Source organism: Hemiscyllium ocellatum, chromosome 40 (genome assembly GCF_020745735.1).
Source record: "Hemiscyllium ocellatum isolate sHemOce1 chromosome 40, sHemOce1.pat.X.cur, whole genome shotgun sequence".
NCBI classification, from domain to species: Eukaryota; Metazoa; Chordata; class Chondrichthyes; order Orectolobiformes; family Hemiscylliidae; genus Hemiscyllium; species Hemiscyllium ocellatum.
Genome location: NC_083440.1, coordinates 31310739 through 31322026, shown reverse-complemented (window position 1 = coordinate 31322026; position 11288 = coordinate 31310739). Strand labels below are relative to the sequence as shown.

General features: G+C 39.4%; 1 pseudogene; it reads left to right on the top strand.

The window, feature by feature from the left end:
- Nucleotides 1-947: 947 nt before the first annotated feature.
- Nucleotides 948-1127, top strand: LOC132834599 (U2 spliceosomal RNA; annotated as a pseudogene).
- The last annotated feature ends 10161 nt before the right edge of the window (nucleotides 1128-11288 follow it).

The window sequence follows — 11288 nt, the reverse complement described above, 5'->3', positions numbered from 1 at the left end:
GTCACTACATACTGAGTTTCTACCTGTCCCCAAGTATTGCGATTGATGGATCTGGCCTGTCTGCCGTGGAACACTCCAAGTAGTTGGACCGTTCCGTATCACCTGTCCTTTGTAGAGAAATATTTGAAGAAAAACTCCTTCCACCACAAGTCCATCTGGAAGTGGTCAGCACATAGTGTCCTTGGGACCCTTCAGGAATAGGAGAGGGCGGATCCTGTCAAGCAGTTCCCTGGGCAGACTGTCAAAGTCATTTGTCAGAATGCCTCATCGCCAGAACTTTCTAACAAGCACCAATCCATTGCTTGGCTGATGGTGAGAAGTGCTTTGCCTGTGAGATATTTTGACATGCCAGGACTCTCTGCCGCACCACACGCTGCTCTCGAATCGGCTGCAGAGGGGACGAAACTGTTATTCACCTCCTTCTGGAATGTGCCTACGCAAAGGACGTCTGGAGATGAATGCAGTGGTTTTTGTCGAGGTTCGTCCCGAGCAGCTCTGTGACTCGGGACTCCGTGGTCTACGGTCTGTTCCCCAGGTCTCACACTGACACGATCATCAACTGTGCCTGGAGGATCATCAACTCATTGAAAGCCGCGCTTTGGTCAGTCCAAAACCTATTGATCTTCCAACTAAAGAAGCTGACCCCGACTGATTGTTGCAGACTGGCACATCCCGAGGTCCAGGACTATGTGTTGAGGGGCGCGCTGAAGCTTGGGGTAGCTGTCGCCAAGGCAAGGTGGGGAAAGACCGCCGTGCAACATTTGCCTGCCAAAGAACAGGAGGCCCACACAGTAAGTGGGCTCCGCTGACGCCTCAGCTCAATATATGGACAGTTATGGTACAGGCCTGTAAATATAAATGATTACTTTATCTTTGCATGCAAAGAAATTGAATGTTTGCGTTTGTATGGCATGACCAATTGTACAGATCATCCAAATATTTTATGAATATTTTTTAATTTTTGAAATAAAATAAAGTTCTTGTCAGTTTTTTCTTAATATCTAATATGTTCCTGATTTAAAGACTGAATCTGATTTTTTGCAGAAAGGAGTTGGATTAGTAGCTTGCTCCAACAACTTCACGCATGGTCCTCGTATTGCAGTATATCTGGGAATTTTGCACTCTTTATTAAAGAATCAGAAAAGCAGATTTATTCGTTCACTTACGTGCACTTTAATGCTTAATTATGCACACCTCGTTTCTGCATAAGAAAGATAACAGACACCTTTTCGTTGAAGTAAGACTTGGTTTGTGCAAATCAACTTTCTTCTAGATTACAATTCATCTGTCACGTTCTGCATGTTCAGTACTCACACTCAATGTTAACACTTCATCCCGGGTAAAAGCCACCCTTTCCACCAACTCCCAACTCCGATCAGCAGAAGTAAAACAAAGTTGCCCACCACCTTTACCTAATGTCAAATGGCTTTTCAGAAAATAAAAAGGAGAAACTGAAGCTATTGCAGTATTCAACAGTTTGGATTTTGATGATGAGGATGACACGGGTGTATTAAAGGAGAGATTTTGAGAACGCTGTGAAGCAGGAAAAGATCTGTAGTAATTAAGGCCCATAAAACCAAAGAGATGTACAGCTCAAAAACAGAGCCTTCAGTCGAAATCGTCCATGCCAACCAGGTATCCTCAACTAATCTAGTGCCATTAGCCAGCACTTGACCAATATCCGACTAAACCCTTCCTGTTCAGATACCCGTGCAGGTGCCTTTTAAATGTTGCAGTTGTCCCAGCGTCCACCACTTCCTTTGGCAGCTCATTCCATGCATGCACCATCCTCTGCGTGAAAACGTTGCCCCTTAGGTTCCTCTTAATTTTTCCCCTCTCACCAGAAACCTATGCTGTCTAGTTCTGGCCTCCCCACCCCGGGGAAACGAACTTGTCTATTTAACCTATCCATGCCCCTCACCATTTTATGAACCTTTATAAGTTCACCACTCAGGTCCGATGCTCCAGTGAAAACAGCTCCAGCCTATTCAGCCTCTCCCTGAAGGTGAAACCCTCCAAACCTGACAACATTCTTGTAAATAGAGTTACAGTGATGTAGAGCACGGAAACAGACCCTTCGATCCAACTCATGCAAGCCGACCAGATATCCCAACCCAATCTAGACCCATCTGCCGGAAACCAGCCCATATCCCTCCAAGCACTTCTTATTCATTTACACATCCAGATGCCTCTCAAATGTTGCAATTGTACTCGCCGCCACCACTTTCTCTGGCAGTTCATTCCATACACGTACTACCCTCAGTGATAAAGTTGCCTCTCAGGTATCTTTTATAACTTAAACTCTTACACCCTAAACCTGTGCCATCCAGATCTGGATTCCTCCACCCAGGGAAAAGACTTTGTCCATTTATCCTATCCATGACCCTCATGATTTTATTAATCTCTATAAGGTCACCCCTCAGCTTCGGATGTTCTATGGAAAGCAGCTCTAGCCTATTCAAATCCCCCTATAGCTTAAATCCTCCAAATCTTACAACATGCTTGCAAATGTTTTCTGAACCTTTTCAAGTTTCACAACATGTTTCAAACAGGAAGAAGACAAGAATTGAACGCAATATTCCAACAGTGGAGTTACCAATGTCCTGTACAGCCAGTACATGACCTCCCAACTCGTATACTCGATACTCTGACCAACAAATACAAGCATGCCAAACGCTTTCTTCACTATTCTGTCTACATGGGACTCAACTTTCAAGGAGCTATGAACCTGGACTCCAAGGTCGCTTTGATAAGGAACACACCCGAGGAGCCTACGATTACATGTAAGAGCCCTGCTAAGAATGGCTTTCCCAAAAGTGCAGCAACTCACATTCATCTAAATTAGACTCCATCTGCCACTTCCCAGGCTATTGGCCCATCTGACCAAGATCCCGTTTTAATCTGAGGTAACTTTCTTCGCTTTCCAATTTTCGTGTTGTCTGCAAACTTACTAACTGTAACTCTTATCATTACATCCAAATCTTTTATATACATGATGAACCCAGCAGCCATCATTGTGGTAGTCCACTGGTCCCAGACCTCAAGTCTGAATATCAAACCTCCACCACCATCCTCTGTCTTCTATGTCTGACCCTGTTCTGTAACCAAATGGCGAATTCTCCCTGTATTCCATGAGATCAAACCTTGCTTATCAGTCTCCCATGGGGAACCTTGTTGAACACCTGACAGAAGTCCATATAGATCACATCTACCGCTCTGCCCTTGTAAATCCTCTTCGTTATTTCTTCAAAAAACTCAGTCAAGTTTGTGAGACATGATTTCCCACACATAATGTTTTTCATCACAGTGCAAGAGCAACTGCAATCAATAGGTGTGTCTCTGACGGCTTTAATGTTTCAGTTCAAAGGCCTGTGAATTCAATCATATTACATATTTACTGCTGTAGGACACAATTGCGTGTGATGCCATGAATGGCCAAGTCAGGGACGTATTACTCAGACAGCCAATTCTCACATTAGCCAGTCCAATGGATCCCTGCGAAGGGGGCGAAATGAGCCAGAGTTAAAGATGTAGAATTACCTGTCCACAAAGAACGTTGAAGAACACTGCAAACATTTCAATGCCCAATTCATGTCCTGCTCAGAGACGAGCAGAACATCTCTGCCTTTCTTTGATTTTTTTGAATGTTGATACCTCGGCCAAAACCGAGTAGTCATAGAGATGACCAGCACGGAAACACACACTTCAGTCCAACTTGTCCATACGAACCAGAGAGCCCAACCAAATCTAGTCCCACCTGAAAACATCCAGCCCATATCCCGCCAAACCTTTCCTATTCATGTTCGCATCCAGCTGCCTTTAAAATGCTGCAAACTGCAACAGCCTCCAACACCTCCTCTGGCAGCTAATTCCATACACGTACTACCATGTGCAGGAAGAAGTTGCCCCTTAGGTTTACTCAGCGGGTTGTGAGTTCATGGAATGCCCTGCCAGGAGCAGTGGTGGACTCTCCCTCTTTATGGTCATTTAAGCGTGCATTGGATAAGCATATGGAGGTTATTGGGCTAGTGTAGGTTAGGTAGGCTTCGTTCGGCGCAACAACGAGGGCCGCAGAGCCTGTACTGCGCTGTATTTTTCAATGCATGTTCTATGTTCTATGTAGGTTTCTTTTATATCTTCCCACTGTCACCCTAAACCTATGCTCTTTTATTCTCCCTCAAACTAGGCCATCTAGTACTCCCCCAAACCAGGGGAAAGACTTTATTTATTTTTCCTATCTATGTTCCTCATGATTTCATAAACCTCGATAACGTCACCCCTCAATCTCTGACGTTCCAGGGGAAACAGCCCTAGCCCTTTCAACATCTCCCTCTAGCCCAAATCCTCCAATCCTGGCAAGATGTTTGTAAATTTTTTCTGAACCCTTTCAACTTTCACAACATCTTTCCGAAAGGAAGGAGACAAGAATTGCATGCAATATTCCAACTTTAGCCTCACCGATGTCCTGTACAGCCACAACATGATCTTCCAACTCCTGTACTCAATACTCTGACCAATAAAGGAAAGCACACCAAAACCCTACTTCACTATCCTATCTACCTGCAACACGACTTTCAAGGAACTATAAACCCGCACTCCAATGTCACTTTATTCAGCAACACTCCCGAGGAACTTACCATATAGTGTATGAATTTTGCTAAGTTTTGCTTTCGCAAAAGTGCAACACCTCACATTTATCTAAAATAAACTCCATTCGCCACTTTGCAGCTCATTGGCCCACCTGATCAAGATCCAGTTGTAATCTGAGGTAACCTTCTTTGCTGTCCACTACACCTCCAATTTTGGTGTCATCTACAAACGTACTAGCTACACCACTTATGCTCACATCCAAATCATTGATATAAATGATGAAAAGTAATGGACTCAACACCGATCCTTCATATGTTTCACGCGTTGTCTCTGTCAAACTGCGCACCTTCACTCCATGAACAAAACTGGCCGCCTTAATTCAAATAGAAGAGCTTCTCTGATTCATTCAATATGTCAAGCTCACCGTTTTCATTGAATGAAACAAACTGCATTCATTGAATAATTGAATCAAAATGCAATCATTCATTCAACGAACCAAACCACAATCCTTGTTTCAATGGAACAAACGTAACTGACTTATTCAGTGAATCCTCCTGCACTTGTTCATTCAATGGAACAGAGTGAAATCAGTAAAGGTTCTCTCATTCGTTTAATGACACAAGCCTAACGCATTGATTCATTCAAAGAAACTGCGAACATTTGCTCCACGGAGGAAACTGGACGTGTTCGTTCAATGAGTAGAACTTTTCTTTTTCATTCAATGTTTGCTTCATGGGCTAAATTTGTTCAATATGTTTGATTGAATCAATGCGTTAAGTTTGAGGCATTGATCCAACGAGAGTACCTCTACATGTGCAGTCTGTTTCATTGAAAGAACGAGTGCAGTAGGACATACTAAAAATTTGAATCAACAAATGTTTGTTCGATTGAAACAAGGAATATGGTGTGATTCATTGAATCAATTCAATGATTTAATGAATGCAGTTTGTATAATTGAATGAAAGCATTGTGCTTGACACTTTGAATGAATGAGAGGAGCTCCATACTCATTGAATTAACAGGTGCAGTTTGGTTTATGGATTAAATGTGTGCAATTTGATTGAGACAATATGTGAAGCTTGTGACATTGAACGAATGAGAGTAACTCAACTCATTGGATTGACAATTGCAGCCTATTTCATTGAATGAAAGTGTGCATTTTGAATCACTTACTGTGTGAGTTAGGTTTGTTCCATTGAAAGAAGAAATAAGGTTTGATTCATTGAATCAGTGATTGTAGTTTGATGCCATGATTCAATGAATGCAGCTTGTTTCATTGAGTGAAAGCGATAAGCTTGAACCATTGAATGAATGAACGAAGATCTAAAAATTGAATTTAGACCTGCAGTCTGTATTGAATGCGTGCAGTTCGTTTCATTGAATGAATGCGTTTTGCTCGTGGTATTGAATGAATGGCCGGTGCTCCATTCATTGAATTAAGACGTGCATTGCATTTCATTGAATACAGGTTTTCTGTTTTGTTCACGAAGGAAACGTGATTTATTTTATTGTGTCGATTGATACTGATTGATTCATTGACTAAAGGATGGCAGTTTGAATCAATGATTGAATGAATGCAGTTGCTTTCATTGAATGAAAGTATAAAGCTTGAGTCAACGAGAAAAGCTGTTTATATTAAATGAACAAGTGAAGTCTGTTTCATTTAATGAACGCATGCAGTTTGTATCATTCAATGAACGCGTGCAGTTTCCTTCATTGAATGAATGGCAAAAGCTAGATTCTTTGGAACAGGACTTGCCATGTTTCTCATCGAATGAATGTTTGCAGTTTGATTCATTAATAGAATGAACGCAGTTAAATTCACTCCATAAATAAAGTGATGTTAGTACACTTAAATCAATGAATTCCATTTGATTCTTTGAATCAATGATTGAAATATGAATCAAAGAATGAATGCAGCTTGATTCATAGAATTAAAGCGTTAAGCTCGAGGTATTGAATGAAAAAGAAAAGTTCTACTCATTGAACGAACACGTGCAGTTTCCTCCATGGAGGAAATATTTGCCGTTTCATTGATTGAATCAATGCGTTAGGCTTGTGTCATTAAACGAATGAGTGAACCTTTACTGATTGCAGTCTGTTGCATTGAATGACCGAGTGCAGGAGGATTCACTCAATAAGACAATTACGTTTGTTCGATTGAAACAAGGAAAGAGGTTTGATTCGTTGAATCAATTCATGATTTAATGAATGCAGTTTGTATAATTGAATGAAAGCGTTGTGCTTGTCACTTTGAATGAATGAGAGAAGCTCTATACTCATTAAATTAACAGGTGCAGTTTAGTTCATGGATTGAATGTGTGCAGTTTGATTGAGACAATGTGTGAAGCCTGTGACATTGAACGAATGAGAATAACTCTACTCATTGAATTGACAAGTGCAGCCTATTTCATTGAATGAAAGTGTGCAGTTTGAATCACTAACTGTGTGAGCTAGGTTTGTTCCATTGAAACAAGAAATAAGATTTGATTTATTGAATCAGTGATTATAGTTTGATGCAAAGATTCAATGAATGCAGCACACATTCAATCCATGAACCAAACTGCACCTGTTAAGTATAGAGCTTCTCTCATTCATTTAAAGTGTCAAGCACAACGCTTTCATTCAATTATACAAACTGCATTCATTAAATCATTGAATTGATTCAATGAATCACACCACATTCCTTGTTTCAATCGAACATACATTTGTTGATTCAAATTTTTAGTGAGTCTACTGCACTCGTTCTTTCAATGAAACAGACTGCACATGCAGATGTACTCTCGTTGGATCAATGCCTCAAACTTAACGCATTGATTCAATCAAACATATTGAACAAATTTAGCCCATGAAGCAAACAACACTTGTCAATTCAATGAATACAGATACTCTCACTCATTCAATGTCGCGTTCATTCAATGCACACTGCACCCATTCATTCAATGAAAGAAGCTGCACTTGTCAATGAGCTACTCTCATTCATTCCAAGCCATAGGTTTCACGCGTTGTCTCTGTCAAACTGCGCACCTTCACTCCATGAACCAAACTGGCCGCCTTAATTCAAATAGAAGAGCTTCTCTGATTCATTCAATATGTCAAGCTCACCGTTTTCATTGAATGAAACAAACTGCATTCATTGAATAATTGAATCAAAATGCAATCATTCATTCAACGAACCAAACCACAATCCTTGTTTCAATGGAACAAACGTAACTGACTTATTCAGTGAATCCTCCTGCACTTGTTCATTCAATGGAACAGAGTGAAATCAGTAAAGGTTCTCTCATTCGTTTAATGACACAAGCCTAACGCATTGATTCATTCAAAGAAACTGCAAACATTTGCTCCACGGCGGAAACTGGACGTGTTCGTTCAATGAGTAGAACTTTTCTTTTTCATTCAATGTTTGCTTCATGGGCTAAATTTGTTCAATATGTTTGATTGAATCAATGCGTTAAGTTTGAGGCATTGATCCAACGAGAGTACATCTACATGTGCAGTCTGTTTCATTGAAAGAACGAGTGCAGTAGGACTTACTAAAAATTTGAATCAACAAATGTTTGTTCGATTGAAACAAGGAATATGGTGTGATTCATTGAATCAATTCAATGATTTAATGAATGCAGTTTGTATAATTGAATGAAAGCATTGTGCTTGACACTTCGAATGAATGAGAGGAGCTCCATATTCATTGAATTAACAGGTGCAGTTTGGTTTATGGATTGAATGTGTGCAATTTGATTGAGACAATGTGTGAAGCTTGTGACATTGAACGAATGAGAGTAACTCAACTCATTGGATTGACAATTGCAGCCTATTTCATTGAATGAAAGTGTGCAGTTTGAATCACTAACTGTGTGAGTTAGGTTTGTTCCATTGAAAGAAGAAATAAGGTTTGATTCATTGAATCAGTGATTGTAGTTTGATGCCATGATTCAATGAATGCAGCTTGTTTCTTTGAGTGAAAGCGATAAGCTTGACCCATTGAATGAATGAACGAAGATCTAAAAGTTGAATTTAGACCTGCAGTCTGTATTGAATGCGTGCAGTTCGTTTCATTGAATGAATGCGTTTTGCTCGTGGTATTGAATGAATGGCCGGTGCTGCACTCATTGAATTAAGACGTGCATTGCATTTCATTGAATACAGGTTTTCTGTTTGGTTCACGAAGGAAACGTGATTTATTTTATTGTGTCGATTGATACTGATTGATTCATTGACTAAAGGATGGCAGTTTGAATCAATGATTGAATGAATGCAGTTGCTTCATTGAATGAAAGTGTAAAGCTTGAGTCAACGAGAAAAGCTGTTTATATTAAATGAACAAGTGAAGTCTGTTTCATTTAATGAACGCATGCAGTTTGTATCATTCAATGAACGCGTGCAGTTTCCTTCATTGAATGAATGTCAAAAGCTAGATTCATTGGAACAGGACTTGCCATGTTTCTCATCGAATGAATGTTTGCAGTTTGATTCATTAATAGAATGAACGCAGTTAAATTCACTCCATAAATAAAGTGATGTTAGTACACTTAAATCAATGAATTCCATTTGATTCTTTGAATCAATGATTGAAATATGAATCAAAGAATGAATGCAGCTTGATTCATAGAATTAAAGCGTTAAGCTCGAGGTATTGAATGAAAAAGAAAAGTTCTACTCATGAACGAACACGTGCAGTTTCCTCCATGGAGGAAATGTTTGCCGTTTCATTGATTGAATCAATGCGTTAGGCTTGTGTCATTAAACGAATGAGTGAACCTTTACTGATTGCAGTCTGTTGCATTGAATGAACGAGTGCAGGAGGATTCACTCAATAAGTCAATTACGTTTGTTCGATTGAAACAAGGAAAGAGGTTTGATTCGTTGAATCAATTCATGATTTAATGAATGCAGTTTGTATAATTGAATGAAAGCGTTGTGCTTGTCACTTTGAATGAATGAGAGAAGCTCTATACTCATTAAATTAACAGGTGCAGTTTAGTTCATGGATTGAATGTGTGCAGTTTGATTGAGACAATGTGTGAAGCCTGTGACATTGAACGAATGAGAATAACTCTACTCATTGAATTGACAAGTGCAGCCTATTTCATTGAATGAAAGTGTGCAGTTTGAATCACTAACTGTGTGAGTTTGGTTTATTCCATTGAAACAAGAAATAAGATTTGATTTATTGAATCAGAGATTGTAGTTTGATGCAAAGATTCAATGAATGCAGCACACATTCAATCCATGAACCAAACTGCACCTGTTAAGTATAGAGCTTCTCTCATTCATTTAAAGTGTCAAGCACAACGCTTTCATTCAATTATACAAACTGCATTCATTAAATCATTGAATTGATTCAATGAATCACACCATATTCCTTGTTTCAATCGAACAAACATTTGTTGATTCAAATTTTTAGTGAGTCTACTGCACTCGTTCTTTCAATGAAACAGACTGCACATGTAGAGGTACTCTCGTTGGATCAATGCCTCAAACTTAACGCATTGATTCAATCAAACATATTGAACAAATTTAGCCCATGAAGCAAACAACACTTGTCAATTCAATGAATACAGATAATCTCACTCATTCAATGTCGCGTTCATTCAATGCACACTACACCCATTCATTCAATGAAAGAAGCTGCACTTGTCAATGAGCTACTCTCATTCATTCCAAGCCATAGGTTTCACGCGTTGTCTCTGTCAAACTGCGCACCTTCACTCCATGAACCAAACTGGCCGCCTTAATTCAAATAGAAGAGCTTCTCTGATTCATTCAATATGTCAAGCTCACCGATTTCATTGAATGAAACAAACTGCATTCATTGAATAATTGAATCAAAATGCAATCATTCATTCAACGAACCAAACCACAATCCTTGTTTCAATGGAACAAACGTAACTGACTTATTCAGTGAATCCTCCTGCACTTGTTCATTCAATGGAACAGAATGAAATCAGTAAAGGTTCTCTCATTCGTTTAATGACACAAGCCTAACGCATTGATTCATTCAAAGAAACTGCAAACATTTGCTCCACGGAGGAAACTGGACGTGTTCGTTCAATGAGTAGAACTTTTCTTTTTCATTCAATGTTTGCTTCATGGGCTAAATTTGTTCAATATGTTTGATTGAATCAATGCGTTAAGTTTGAGGCATTGATCCAACGAGAGTACCTCTACATGTGCAGTCTGTTTCATTGAAAGAACGAGTGCAGTAGGACTTACTAAAAATTTGAATCAACAAATGTTTGTTCGATTGAAACAAGGAATATGGTGTGATTCATTGAATCAATTCAATGATTTAAAGAATGCAGTTTGTATAATTGAATGAAAGCGTTGTGCTTGACATTTTGAATGAATGAGAGGAGCTCCATACTCATTGAATTAACAGGTGCAGTTTGGTTCGTGAATTGAATGTGTGCAGTTTGATTGAGACAATGTGTGAAGATTGTTACATTGAACGGATGAGAGTAACTCTACTCATTGAAGAGACAAGTGCAGACTGTTTCATTGAATGAAAGTGTGCAGTTTGAATCACTAACTGTGTGAGTTAGGTTTGTTCCATTGAAACAAGAAATAAGGTTTGATTCATTGAATCAGTGATTGTAGTTTGATGCCATGATTCAATGAATGCAGCTTGTTTCATTGAGTGAAAGCGATAAGCTTGACCCATTGAATGAATGAGCGAAGCTCTGTAAATTGAATTT